The sequence below is a fragment of the Talpa occidentalis genome, unplaced genomic scaffold (genome assembly GCF_014898055.3).
Source record: "Talpa occidentalis isolate TD23 unplaced genomic scaffold, MPIMG_talOcc4v2.1 talOcc4.15, whole genome shotgun sequence".
Classification (NCBI taxonomy): Eukaryota; Metazoa; Chordata; class Mammalia; order Eulipotyphla; family Talpidae; genus Talpa; species Talpa occidentalis.
The window spans coordinates 79,877,471-79,889,884 of NW_023601543.1; the positions used below are offsets into that span (position 1 = coordinate 79,877,471).

Sequence of the window (12,414 nt, forward strand, 5' to 3'; positions counted from 1 at the left end):
AATAAGCGAGTCAACAGGGGGAGAGGGGTCCAATTTGAGCTCAGAGCCAGAGAAGGGTTCACTGAGCACAGGGCCACAAACGAAATGACGCTGGCTGGACCAGGCTGGGTTGGAGAGAACATTGGTTTTGGACTGTGTCTGTAGATATCAAAGCAGCCTTGGGGCGGGGGCACAGCTGGGCAAGGCCAAGGCCCTCTCCATGTTTACCTGTAGCCTTGCCAAGGGGGCTGAGAACCAAGCCCTGATGACCCCTTCCTCTCCACACAATAAGTGAATGAGCAAATAGGGGCATAATGTGTCAGGGGCTGACAAGAGCCATGGACAAGAACAAAGCAGAGGAAGGGGACAGGGTGGCCTGGGTGCTGACGGGGACTGTCACATGGGATGACTGAGAAGATCTGTGATGAGGCAGGATTTGATCAAAGACCTGCAGGAAGTGAGGGCGTGGGCAATGGAATAGCAAGGCCAAGAGCTTGTCAGTCAGAGGGAATAGCCAGTGCAGAGGCCTGGAGGCAGGTGTGCACCTGATGTAGTTTGGGGACTGCAAGTGCAGAGGGGAGGTGGAGCCATCAACAGGAGGAGTGTAGACTGCCTTTTGTCCCAAGTCACTGGGACACAGAATGACAAATATTGTCAGCCCCACTTTGCATTAAAGGAAAGCAAGCAATGGTGCAGTGGCTAAAAGCAGAGGGGACAAGGTTTCATTATACAGAGGATTTGAAGCCGGGGGGTCTGTGGGGACAGGGAAAGGAGCACGTGGCCCAGGCTATTTAATTTCAACCAGCTCCTGGAGCAGCCCCTGTGTTGCTGCTGTGTAGGGAGCTGGAAAATAGAGGTGACAGAATGGTTGAAAATAGCAGGAACCTCTTCCTGTCCCCATCCTCAGCCTTACTCCCCCGGCTCAGGCCTAAAATCCTTGTGGTTCTTAGACCATTCCCAAGCAAATACTCACAAGCCTGGACATAGCCACGGCCTGCCTGCCACACTTCTGGGGACCTGTCAGGGATGGGCTGCTATTCCTGTGCGGGCCAAGAGCTCAGCTTTTGCTCTCCCCCGCCTTTGCCTAATGACGTCAGACCTTTTTGCTGTCTGAAAGTGCACGCCTGCTTTTTCAAGTCCCTGGACTTAGAAAGCATGAGAAGGATTGTGGGGCCAGGGTCGAGGCTTTCTAAAGCCTTCTCGTTCTGCGAGCCATCCAAAGGCTGCTTCCTCTGCGCTGTAAATAGATGTGCTGTGCTGAGTTTTAAATTGGACACATTTCTTTCTTTCTTTTTTTTAACTTAAAAAAGCACAGTGGAAAGCAAGCAAGCAAGAAATGTAATGAGTCATCCTTGGGAGGAAGGGAGCAGCTCCCCACTTGGAGGCACTGGTTAGGGGAACGTTCCAGAAGGCTAGCCAGAGGTTGTGTACCTTGAGGGTGGACAGAGTGGAAATATGGATGGGAAAGCTGAGGCCAACAGGATGGGCTCTGAGGAGTCCTAGGAATAAGTGACAGTCTTCTGTGTGTTTTATGTCCTAGCAAACCATGGGTGTGTTAGAAAAAGAGATTGAAACTGAACCTCTGGTAGGGAGCCACATGGCTCAGATACTGGTAATGATGGCACTGTTGACACCGGACACTTGCTTAGTGAGATAGCCATTATCAGCACCAGGATTTTACTGATGGGGAAACCAAGGCTCCAGCAGCTTGTGAATTTCATAAATCCACCTTAGATCAGGACTAAAATCCGGGTTTGGAGACTCCATGTTTACCTAGATCTGGGCAAAGGAGTGCATTTCCCTGACGAGTTTACCTCAGAAGACAGGCTCATTTCCTGCTGCACACAAAGTCTGGATGGCAGATATGGAGAGAAATGTCACAGGGGAGGGCATTCTCAGTGTACAAGGGTTCAAAAGCCCAGTACCGCCCACTAGGACCCAAATCACGCTTGCGCAAGGGCAGCTGCACCTGATGCTCCATCTGCTGGGCCCCAGACGCATGGGTAACATACAACGCTGGCCCCTGTGCACACAGAGGTCACATTGACTGGCTGTCACTGCTCATTGTCCTGGGCTCAGGGCTCGGTGGCTCCTGGGTAGCCCTCAGCACCCATCTAAAGCCAAGGGCAGGCCTTGCTTCTCTCAAAGGTCCCTTCACACCAGAAGAAATGCTGTTTTAGTGCTTTGGCAACTGCGAAACTCTTAGCAACTAGACTGTGTGTTTTCATGTGGACCCAGCCAATTATACTTTGTCTCTTGGTGCCTCAGTTTCCTCCTCTGCAAAATAGAATGGTGATTATATAAACCATCCTCATTGGGCAGTTCCAGAGATTAACAAAATAAGGTTATAACAACAACAATAATAGCACATATGTAATGCCAAAGCATGGGATACAGGCTCAGGAGACTGGCTGCTGTCACCCCCTCCCCACGAGGGCTGCCCAGGTACTTACAAATATGGGCTTTGGGTTCTGACAGGTTCTTTTGTAGCGGTGTGGCCTGGATGACAGTCGCTTTGTGAATTTCCTCAGTTGTCAAGTGGGGATGATAGTACTTGCTATGGAAGGTTTTGGAGGATCATTAAAAATTAGTAAATGCTCATAAAAAAAATTTAAGGTCTGTCAGGATGGCAACCTGGCAAAACTTGGGTTCACCCAACTCAGGCATCAGTTCCTAACACTCCAGAGAGGCCAAGGTTACCATCATCTGCTCTGCCTTGAGCAAGGCTCCTGCTGTGGACCTCAGACAAGGGAGGCAAAGGGAGGCAGGTACACATTTTGGGGAGGAGGCGCAAAGAACATCAAAGCCTGTCTTTACTTGCTACCTCTAAATTCCTCCTTCATCTTGGAGCTTATTGCCAAGAGCCTGGGTGGCACGGTTGGAGTCTCCCCCACAGAGAAGAGAGGGCCTGGGTGGGCACAGGTCAGGGCAATAGACAGAGCACAGTGCCACCAAAACCTCGGGCTGCATTGGTGGTCCAGCCCAGCCCGCGGGGGACCCAGCCCAGAGGACTTGTGACCAGGGAGCTGGCAGTGCAATGTGTGCCTTTGCCTGAGACCCAGCATCTGGTATGGTTAAGGGCACCAGCCCCGATGGCAGCGCCTGCCAACTCCTCTATAAACTGGGGTTGATGTTAGCCCCCCAGCTCATATGACTGTTGCGAGGATGAAATGTATTAATATTCTTACAGTGCTTGAACATCACTGGGTACATAGTAATGCTAAATAAATGTTTATTTAGCTAAAAATATTTAGTGAGGTTAAAGTTCCTGGAAACTAGCAAACATTCAGTGAATTCCTGTTTTAAAATAGCCCCCAAATGCCTTCTCCCCGCTTCTGTCCTCACTCCAGCTGCTCTCCTGTTTCCTCTGAGAGACTCTATCACTGCGGTGCTAGAGTACAGAGGCCTGAGGGTCACTGTCTGTCCCCAGACCTTTGGGGGTCGTAGCAGTCCATAAGTAGTCTCTGGATTCTTGTTTACTCTCTGCCATGCCCCTGGGAGATAGGAGGGGGCATTATTACCCCCATTTTGTTAGAAGGAAAACTGAGGCTTGGAGAGGCTCAGAAGCTGGTTCAGATTCCAATGCCTGTTTAGGGGCAGAAGAGTTGAGATTCAAAGCCAGGTCTTGCTCTTTAAAACAGTCCAATTTTCCTTAAGGATTTGCCCTTTGCTCAGTGTCTTTTTAAAGTAACACAGTGTAGTGAGCAAGATGGGGAGGTAGGGAAAGAGCTCCTGCAGCTCTCCATTGAGCCCCTTAACTGATGTCATTTTTCTTAATTTAATTGCATCTTTCCAATTCACCAACCACTGCCAAGATGAGGCCAGGCCTTCTAGGCCTTGCTGGCCTCCCCAGCCTTGCTCTGCAGAGAGGACGCCAGGCCTGAGGCTGAACGACAACCCCCTCCATTTGCCAAATTCCAGGAAGGAGACAAGCCCCTTCCTGCTACCCAGCACTATACCCCAACCCCATGGGCCACGCACCCCACATGCCCTTGTTCTCAGGGGTGGGGCCCTTCCCTGTGCTGATGTTCACAGACTTACACGGACACTAGTTGTCAGTGCACCTAAGGGTGCTGCTAGTGTCTCAGGCAAGGAGCTCTGCACACAGATGAATTGAGTCCTTGCTCCTGGGAGAGGCCTGTAAGGAAGTGAGAGAAGCAGAATCATGGAGCAAGGGATGGAGCTGAGAAGAAGATGTGGATCCCCGTGGGGACCAGCTTCAGCCTGACCACCCTGGAGGGCTGCTGTGTTGATGGGAGACAGAGTTGGGTGGCCTCGAGGGAAGGGGCTGGCACTACTGCGGGTGGCAGGGGGGGCATGACTTCCCAGGCAGGTGCCTCCCATCAGCCTTAGGCAATTAGACGGAAAGGGTGGTTCTTGGAAACTGCGACTTTGAACAAAATGAGGGTTAACGAGAACTTTTTGGGCCTACGTCAATTGGTAGAAACAGGAGTTAAAATTACTGTGGCATTTTTCTGGTCACAGAAGCATCACCAAACTTCTTAAGAAAGACCCCAGACTGTTCTATTGTAAACAACCTTCTGTGTTCCTGCATCCCTTCATTTCCCACCCTGTTTATTCCAGTTCAGAGTTCCAGGTGGCCAGTCTATCCTGCAGCTCAGGATACAAGGGGGGGAGGGTCCACCTTGGACAGGACCCTCGGGTGGCAGGGCCCAGCACACACGCCACACTCACTCCAGTGGGACAATGGAGACATGCCCGTGAACCTCTACTGGCATCTTTGTGATGCGGGAGGAAACCGAGTCCCTGGGAGACCCACCAGACGTGGGCAAAAGATGCAGACCCACGCCAACACTGGTCCTGACCAGAACGAGGTATTTTTTCTCATCAACATCATAATGAAACGTCATGTAAACATGTCGCCATCCAAGGATCCACTGCACCCAGCAATCCCGGAACTGGGGGTAGGAGCACCAGCCAAGAAGGGGAGTAGGCAGGGTCTGGGATAAGCTGTGGTGAGGGGCTCCCTGTGCCAGGCTGCCCCTTCTTTTTTCATCTTTGCCATAGTGCTGGGGCAGCGTTTACTCTCATTGTGCAGGACAGGAAAGCAGGATTCAAATGCTCAAGTCATTCGTGCAGTTTCACAGCCCCTTGGGTAACAGGGAGGCAGAAGCTGTGTGACTTCAAAGTCGATGCGGGGTTGCCAGCCTTACAAAGGAAAACAGGGGCCCTGAATTTCAGATAAACAACAAATCAATTTTCAGTACGAGCATGGTCTGGGTGATAGGTCGGACGTGCTCATATGAAAAAATTATTCTTCATCAGGCATTCGAGTTTTACTGGGCACCCTTTATTTTATCCAGTCCTCCTGAGGCTGGGGTATCAGGCCGCCTTTCCTCACTTAGTTCTGCATAATCACAGAGGAAACGCTTCATTTTTGACGGAAATGCACACTGATGCGCCGTGCTCTGCAGGGAGAAGGGAACTCCTGCATCTGTCCGACACCCAGGAAATAATTGTGGGCGCGTCTCCACCTTTGTGAAATGATGGCTTTCATACGCAGCCGCTGGGCGCGTTCTCCGGAGCCGCAGAGCAGATGAGAAATGAGGATGGCACGGGCTGGGTTGGCGTGTGAACCGGCCCCCGGCTCGGCAGCCAGCCTTGGGTTTCCCTCCACCCTCGCGTGACGGAGCTTTGACTAAATCCTCGCACTCTCTCAATCAATAGCTCCAAACACCCACACTCCTGCGCGGGAACCTCAACTCCAGCCTCTGCACCCAGGGGAGCCCAGAAGGCAAATCCCACAGCGGGCTTGAGACCCACGACGAAGCTGTCGGTGTGTTCGAGGAGGCTGCCCTCCTTGCTGGGGTCTCCTTAAGAGCTGTCTGCCACATGTTGTGACAAGTGGCACCTGCAGCAAACGTTTCCAGTGCCCTCTCCCACTGGGGGCATTTCGGCGCGGGCAGCACAGGCTGGGTGCACTCCGGGCTCAGCAAGGAGCGACGAATCGAGGCTATAATTAAATCAGACTGTGAACATATTGTTCACGGAAACCTTAGCAGAACATGAGTCATGCTGGCTAAATGAATCACAGCCTCAGAGTTTCCATTTATATTTGCTCTATTTTGCTCGGGGTCCCTGGACCCTTTCTTCCCCCTCTTGAAGAGAACATGTCCAGCCTGGGCATAGCTAAGGGCTAGGAAGGAGGGCCCAGCGCAGGTCATCCTCAGGGGTGTCTGGGCCAGCAGGAAAGGAAAGGAAGGGCAAATCTGCCCATTTCAACTATTGCTAGCACCTTTTTTTTTTTTTAATGTAGAATTTGGTGAGAGGAAAGAGGTTGAACTTCCAGGATCAAATGAAGTTTCTTGATCCTCGTACAGCTTTTAGTGGACTCAGCTTCCAGAACAAGTACCAGATAGCTCAAATGGCACCAAAGACCACATCAGACCCCAGCTTGGCAGCCTCTTTACCAACCTGCCAACTGTACAACCTTATCTCATAAAATAGGTTCTACGAGCACAGCCTTGGCCTCCTAGGGTGGTAGTGAAGATGAATGAGTTAATAGTGCCTGGCTCTGAGGAAATGACATGGAGCTTTATCCACCACCATCAGCCCTTCGGTGGCACTGCTGGGTGCTAGGGTGCCAGGCCACACTTGCTTCACAAGCTGGCAGAGGCAGGATTTATAGGTTGTGGGGCCACCAAAGGCCTTCCCTGTATCCTGTTGGGTAATTTTCATCACAGGTGAGGAGATGCAAACCCATCTCACACATGTTGGCAGCCAAACATGAGCAAAGCTGCTGCTGCCCCCCTCCAGTGCTCTTCCATGAGTTTCCTGGGCATGCTGCTACATGGATGTTCTTGGAGAAGGGAGACTGGCAGTGCAGGGAGACCTTCAGAGCCACCCCCAGGCCATGGAGCAAGCACTCACCTCACTCAGCACACATATGCAGGCAAGCTCCAATGCTGTCACCTCACTTCTCACTTGTATGCTTGCACGGATCCCGGGAGCCTGGAAGAGGGGGAGGTCGGGGTACCCTGTCCCTATTGCAGTTTCCCTGGAAGCAACTTAATGAAGAACTATTTAACCTACTCAGACCCAACATGAAATGAGCTCAGGTATTCCAACTTTTTTCCAACAGGGATCTTTCTATTATCATCCCATGTTCTTCACATTTTGAGATATTTTATCTACCAAGCTACAAGTGATAAGTTAATTTGTTCTCCTTTAATTTATTAGTTGGAGAGCAAGATAATGGCCAAAGGAAGTGTCTGTTGAGCAAGGAATAAATGGTGTTCCCAAGAGGAGGAGCTGGGACTCCTGCCAAAAGCAAAGAAATGTGACATTTTTGTTGGCCTGAGATGTCTCACTGGAGCTCCACGTACAGGCTCTGGAGAGCTTAATAAAATGATGTCTCACAGATGCTTGTTAAGATGATTGCCATCTCAGGAGGTTTAGGGACCCCAGGAGGGGAGTCATGGGCTCTGATCCCACCAGGGCGATCTAAGTGCCCTAGGACAATGGATATCCAAGGACCCAAGGAGGCAGCAGTGCAGGAGAGGAAGGGCCCTCACAGTTGATGCTGAGAACGGAGTCTTAAGCCTATGCCCAAGGCAGAGGCTACCCACTCAGATGATCTGAGGCCCTTTCCCTTGGTGACAGCCTCCAAAACCATAGGGGCCCCCAGAATGCCACTTTCCTAGACCTTTGGACACAGAGCCAAATACTTGTGCTTTGGGACTCTCAGAATCCACAAGTGTGACCCTCTACTGCTAAGACATGTTCCTAAAAGAGAAGAAGGTCAGGACTCTCCCAAGGGACCTCCTGAGGCACCCACTCAACAGGCCTGAAGTTCTGGCCACACCAGGCCCATGGAGCCAGGTGACACTGAAAATCGGCCCCTCCTACCTGAGCTGCTCAGTTCCAGCTTACTTGAGACCCTCACTCATGTCCCAAGAGACAGTAACACACCCTGATCCTAAACTGATCTGAGCATGAGTCATGCTTATTCAGTTAGAAATGCTTGGCTTTGTTCTGAATCTCTGGTATTGTGGAAAGATCATCTGGAGGAACGTCAAAAGGACATTGGTTTGACTTTCAATTCTATGAATTTTTCTCTGCTATTCTGTTATTTAATACTGTCATGTCAAAGACTTTCAAAAACCCTATATAGCAGTAAGTCCCATTAAAAGTCTATTTATTTATAATAGATATTAATAAGGGGAGAAATAAAATGAATGGTAAATTAAATCAGAAAAAAAGAGAAAAAAAGTCACAAAACAACAGTTTAATGGAGTAGGATGAGTAAAGTCAAAACAATATATCAGTCAATTCACCAGAAGTAATTAAACAGAATTCACCCAATAAAAGACAGACTGTCAGAGCTAAAAATAAAAATTTAGGTAGGTTAGAAAAACACATAAAAATGACAAAGAAAGATCAGAAATAAAATGCCAAAAGGAGAGCAGGAATAGCAGGATGAGCAAATTAAAATTCAAACACTAAACAGGATCTAAAAGGACACAGTGTGATAAAAATATATATAATTAAGAACATATACTAGGGCCTCCCTGGTGGCACAACCTATGAAGTTCTCTGCAGCCACTGCAGCACGAGTTCAATCCCCAGCCTGGGAGCTACCCACATGGTGCAGCAGACCTCTCCGGACTCGCCTGCTGCTCCCCTCAGCAGTGTCTTTCAGTCTGCCTGTTTTGCTCCCCACTCTGTCTCTGGTGAATCCTCTCACCCCCACCCACACTTCTGGCCTGTACCCCAGTTCCTGCATGCAGAAATAAATACATCTTTTAAAAAAGAACATATAATAGTCATAAATTTATGCACATTATATAACTGATGGCAAAATCATATGGCAAAAGAAAAAAAGCCAATAGAAATACAAACAGAATATAATAAAAATACAGTTAGAGACTTTGATTCACCTCTTTTAGAACTGGATCTGTCTAAAGCACAGAGTCAGTAGGAGCATAGATGAAGTGACTGATACAGCTAATAATTTGGGATAACATGTATAGAGAACCTGACATTCTTCAAATGGAAATTACACATTTCATTTGTATGTCCATAAAACAGAAATGTGTCCAGAAATAAATCAAGTACAAGGCCACAAAGGAAATCTTATTAAATGTTTAAGGACCAATGAATGAAATTTTAAATTATGGAATATTTTAAATGTGGAAACAAAGAAACACTCCTAAAAACCCCTTAGAGGGGAAATCACTGCCAAGAAACTAAGAACATTGCATACTAAAAGAAAAAAGAACATTGCATACTAAAACCTATAGAAAAGAGTGAAAGCAAGTCTTAAAGGGAAATGTATATCCATAAATATCTTCATTATTTTAAAAAATGTATAATTATGATATATACCAATCTTAAGACATTAGAAAAAGAACAGGAAGATAATAAACCAACAGACATCAGAGGAGAGAATTAGTACAGATAAAAGCTAAAACAAATGAAACAGAAAACAAATACCCCTTCCCAAAACAGTTCAAAGGAAAAATACATGTAAGCACTGGCTTAGAAAAGACAGACAACAGTTTCACAGTCCCTTGCCTGGCAGACTAAGGAAAAAAAGAGTCAGAAATTTACAAGAGGAGACTGAAAAAAATGACATAATCACAGTCTTAGTAGAAATGAAAAGAATCATAACAGTAACATATATAAACTGGAACAACCTATAGGAAATTAATGATTTCTTTGCAAAACTGAAGCTGCCAAATAGAGCAACTAGAGATGGGTGGCCATGGGTGCAGCTAGGAAGGACAGCAGCTGTCCACAATGAAAAGGACACTAAAACCACATAGGTCCCCAGCTGAATTTTAGCTAACCTTCAGTGGATGGATCCGAAGTTCCTTGCACCTTCTTCTCTCAAACTGAATGTATGTCCAAATGACCTGGTGCTCTGGTTAAAATCCATATTCTGATTCAGTAGGTGTGCAGTAGAGCCTGGGACTCTGCATTTCTAACAAGCTTCCAGGTGAGGCAGGCAGATGCTGTTGGTTTAGGGACCACAATTTGAGTAGCAAGAAGTTAAGTATTTCAACCAGTATCAGACAAGTTGCAACAGTAACACTTCTCAAACCCAATTTGATTTATAAATAAAGTTGCAAGTTCTGAATGACACAACAAACAGTTTCAGCATAAAATAAAAGAATTAGGGTCTCCCTGGTGGTGCAAGGGGTTAAGCACTGCACTATGAAGCAATCCACAGCCTCTGCAGCACGAGTTCCATCCCTGGCCAGCCAGAGAGCAACGCACATGGCCAAGCAGACCTCTCCTGTCTCACCTGCTGCTCCCCTCAGCAGTGTATTTCGGTCAGTCTGCCTGTTCTGTTCCCCTCTCTGTCTCTGGTGAGTCCTCTCACCCCCTGCATCTCTAGCCTGTACCCCAGCTCTTGTATGCATGAATAAATAAATCTTTAAAAAAAATAAAAAATTAAAATAAAATTAAAGAATTAGAAAGAGTCCCAACATGGAGAAACCTATGACTCTTAATATCAATAAACAGAAAGTCATACAAACATGAATAGATGACAAAAGCAGCCACTCCTAATAAAAGCTTTAAATAAAAGAGGGATAGATGGAAACCACGTAAACAAAGCTAAGGATATTATTTTAAATGTCAGACACTAGAAAGATTTAATTAAAGCCAAGGAGGAGACAGGGATGCACACTAACACCATTATTACTGAACATTGTTTTGGGGCAGTACCTCTCAATTCCAGATGCCCATTAGAATCAAGTGGGAAGCTTTTAAAAATATTTACCAAATTCAATCTCTGAGCCTAGGGGCCTGGCATTAGAATCTTTAAAAACACTTACTGGCTGATGTTAATGCACAGCCCAGAATTAGAAGCACTGTCTTAAAGGTTTAGCAAATGCAATGCATGAAGAAAATAAAACAGCAGGTATAATCACTGGGAAAGAAGTAGGGTTGCCAGATAAAATACAGAACACCAAGTTAAACTGAATTTCAAATGAACAATGGATAAATTTTTAGGATAAGTATATACCAAGCAATATTCGAAAACACACATACTAAAAAATTGTTTATCTGAAACTCATATTTAACTGGGCATTCTGTACTTTTGTTTGCTATATCTGGCAATTCTAAAAAAGGATATATAAATTAACTATGCTGATAATACAAATGTCTACCTTGAAAACTCAAGAGACCCTATCAAAACACTTTTAGAATTAATAACAGTATTTGGTAAGGAGGATGGGTACCAGATAGTTCCATTTTTATTCAAACTATAAATACTTAGAAATGCAAATGGGATACAGTTTCCTATTTGTAATAGTGGCAAAAATACTAGAAAATATTTAGGAATAAATTTAATATGAGAGTTGTAAGACCCATAAGAGAAAACCTATAATACCATATTAAAAGATAAAAAGCAATTTATGAACAAATGGAAAGTTACAAGTTAATACATATACTATATTCATTTTCAGTTAGAATCTTAACAGGGATTTTCTTGAAATTGTGTGAAATTATCTTAAAGCTCATATAGAGAAATGAATGTCTGAGAATAGCTAAGAAACCAATGAAAAGAACAGTGGGGCTTGTCTCACCAGATATCAGAGAATTCTATAAAGCTACAAAAGTCAGATCAATCAACAACAACAAAAAATTAACAACAACAAAAATGATGAAAGCATCTAGAAACTCTAGAATTAAATACTGTTATATTTGAAAAATTAGTACAGGATAAATGTGTTCATTCAGTTTGGTGGAAAAACCATGGACTACTCAATAAATAAGGCTGGAATGACAGGATATCCACATGGAAGAATATACACACACATATTATATGAAAATAAATTCCTTGAAGGAAAGATGGATGACTGAATAAAAGGTGGTCCTCCATAGCACTGAATCTTGTATAGCCATTAAAAGAATAAATTGATGGGAAAAAAATGTTCCTAGCAGCAATGTCCATAATTACCCCAAATCCTATCATTAGTACAACCAATCAATCAATTCTGGTCTATTCACACAATGGGATAATATACAGCAACTGAATGAACAAAGGACAAATAAATGAACATTATGAACATCATAAATATAATACTGTACAAGAGTATGAAATGAATGGTTCCATTTATATAAATAATAAAAAAAAATTTTAAAAATCTAAGCTCTTAAAAGTCAGGATGATGGTTACTCACCCTTGGGCAGGGAGTGGAGGGTAAGGGTAAGATAAAGTGGAGGAGGCACAAGGGGGGTTCTGGAATACTATTAAGGTTCTGTTTCTTGATCTGGGTGCTAGTTACATGGGTATATTCATCGTGAAATTTCACCAAGAAGCACACTATGATTTATGTACTCAAACAAGGGAGAATTAGAGCCATTACAGCTTGCAGGGATTTCATCTAGGTATGGTTGATTAAGAAAAGCAGAATGCAGAAAAATATGTATAATATAATCCAATTTTTATACAGCAGA

General features: G+C 45.4%; 1 protein-coding gene across 1 annotated transcript in view; it reads right to left on the reverse strand.

Moving 5' to 3' along the window:
• PPEF1 (protein phosphatase with EF-hand domain 1) overlaps nucleotides 1–12,414 on the reverse strand; it is a 124,166-nt gene that overhangs the window by 720 nt on the left and 111,032 nt on the right. The window contains exons 21-23 of the transcript XR_008552039.1: nucleotides 9,792–9,956; nucleotides 6,871–6,951; nucleotides 2,433–2,536 (exon numbers count right to left, since the gene is read on the reverse strand). The gene's annotated coding sequence lies outside the window, so the exon portion shown is untranslated. The remainder of the gene's footprint in view (nucleotides 1–2,432; nucleotides 2,537–6,870; nucleotides 6,952–9,791; nucleotides 9,957–12,414) is intronic.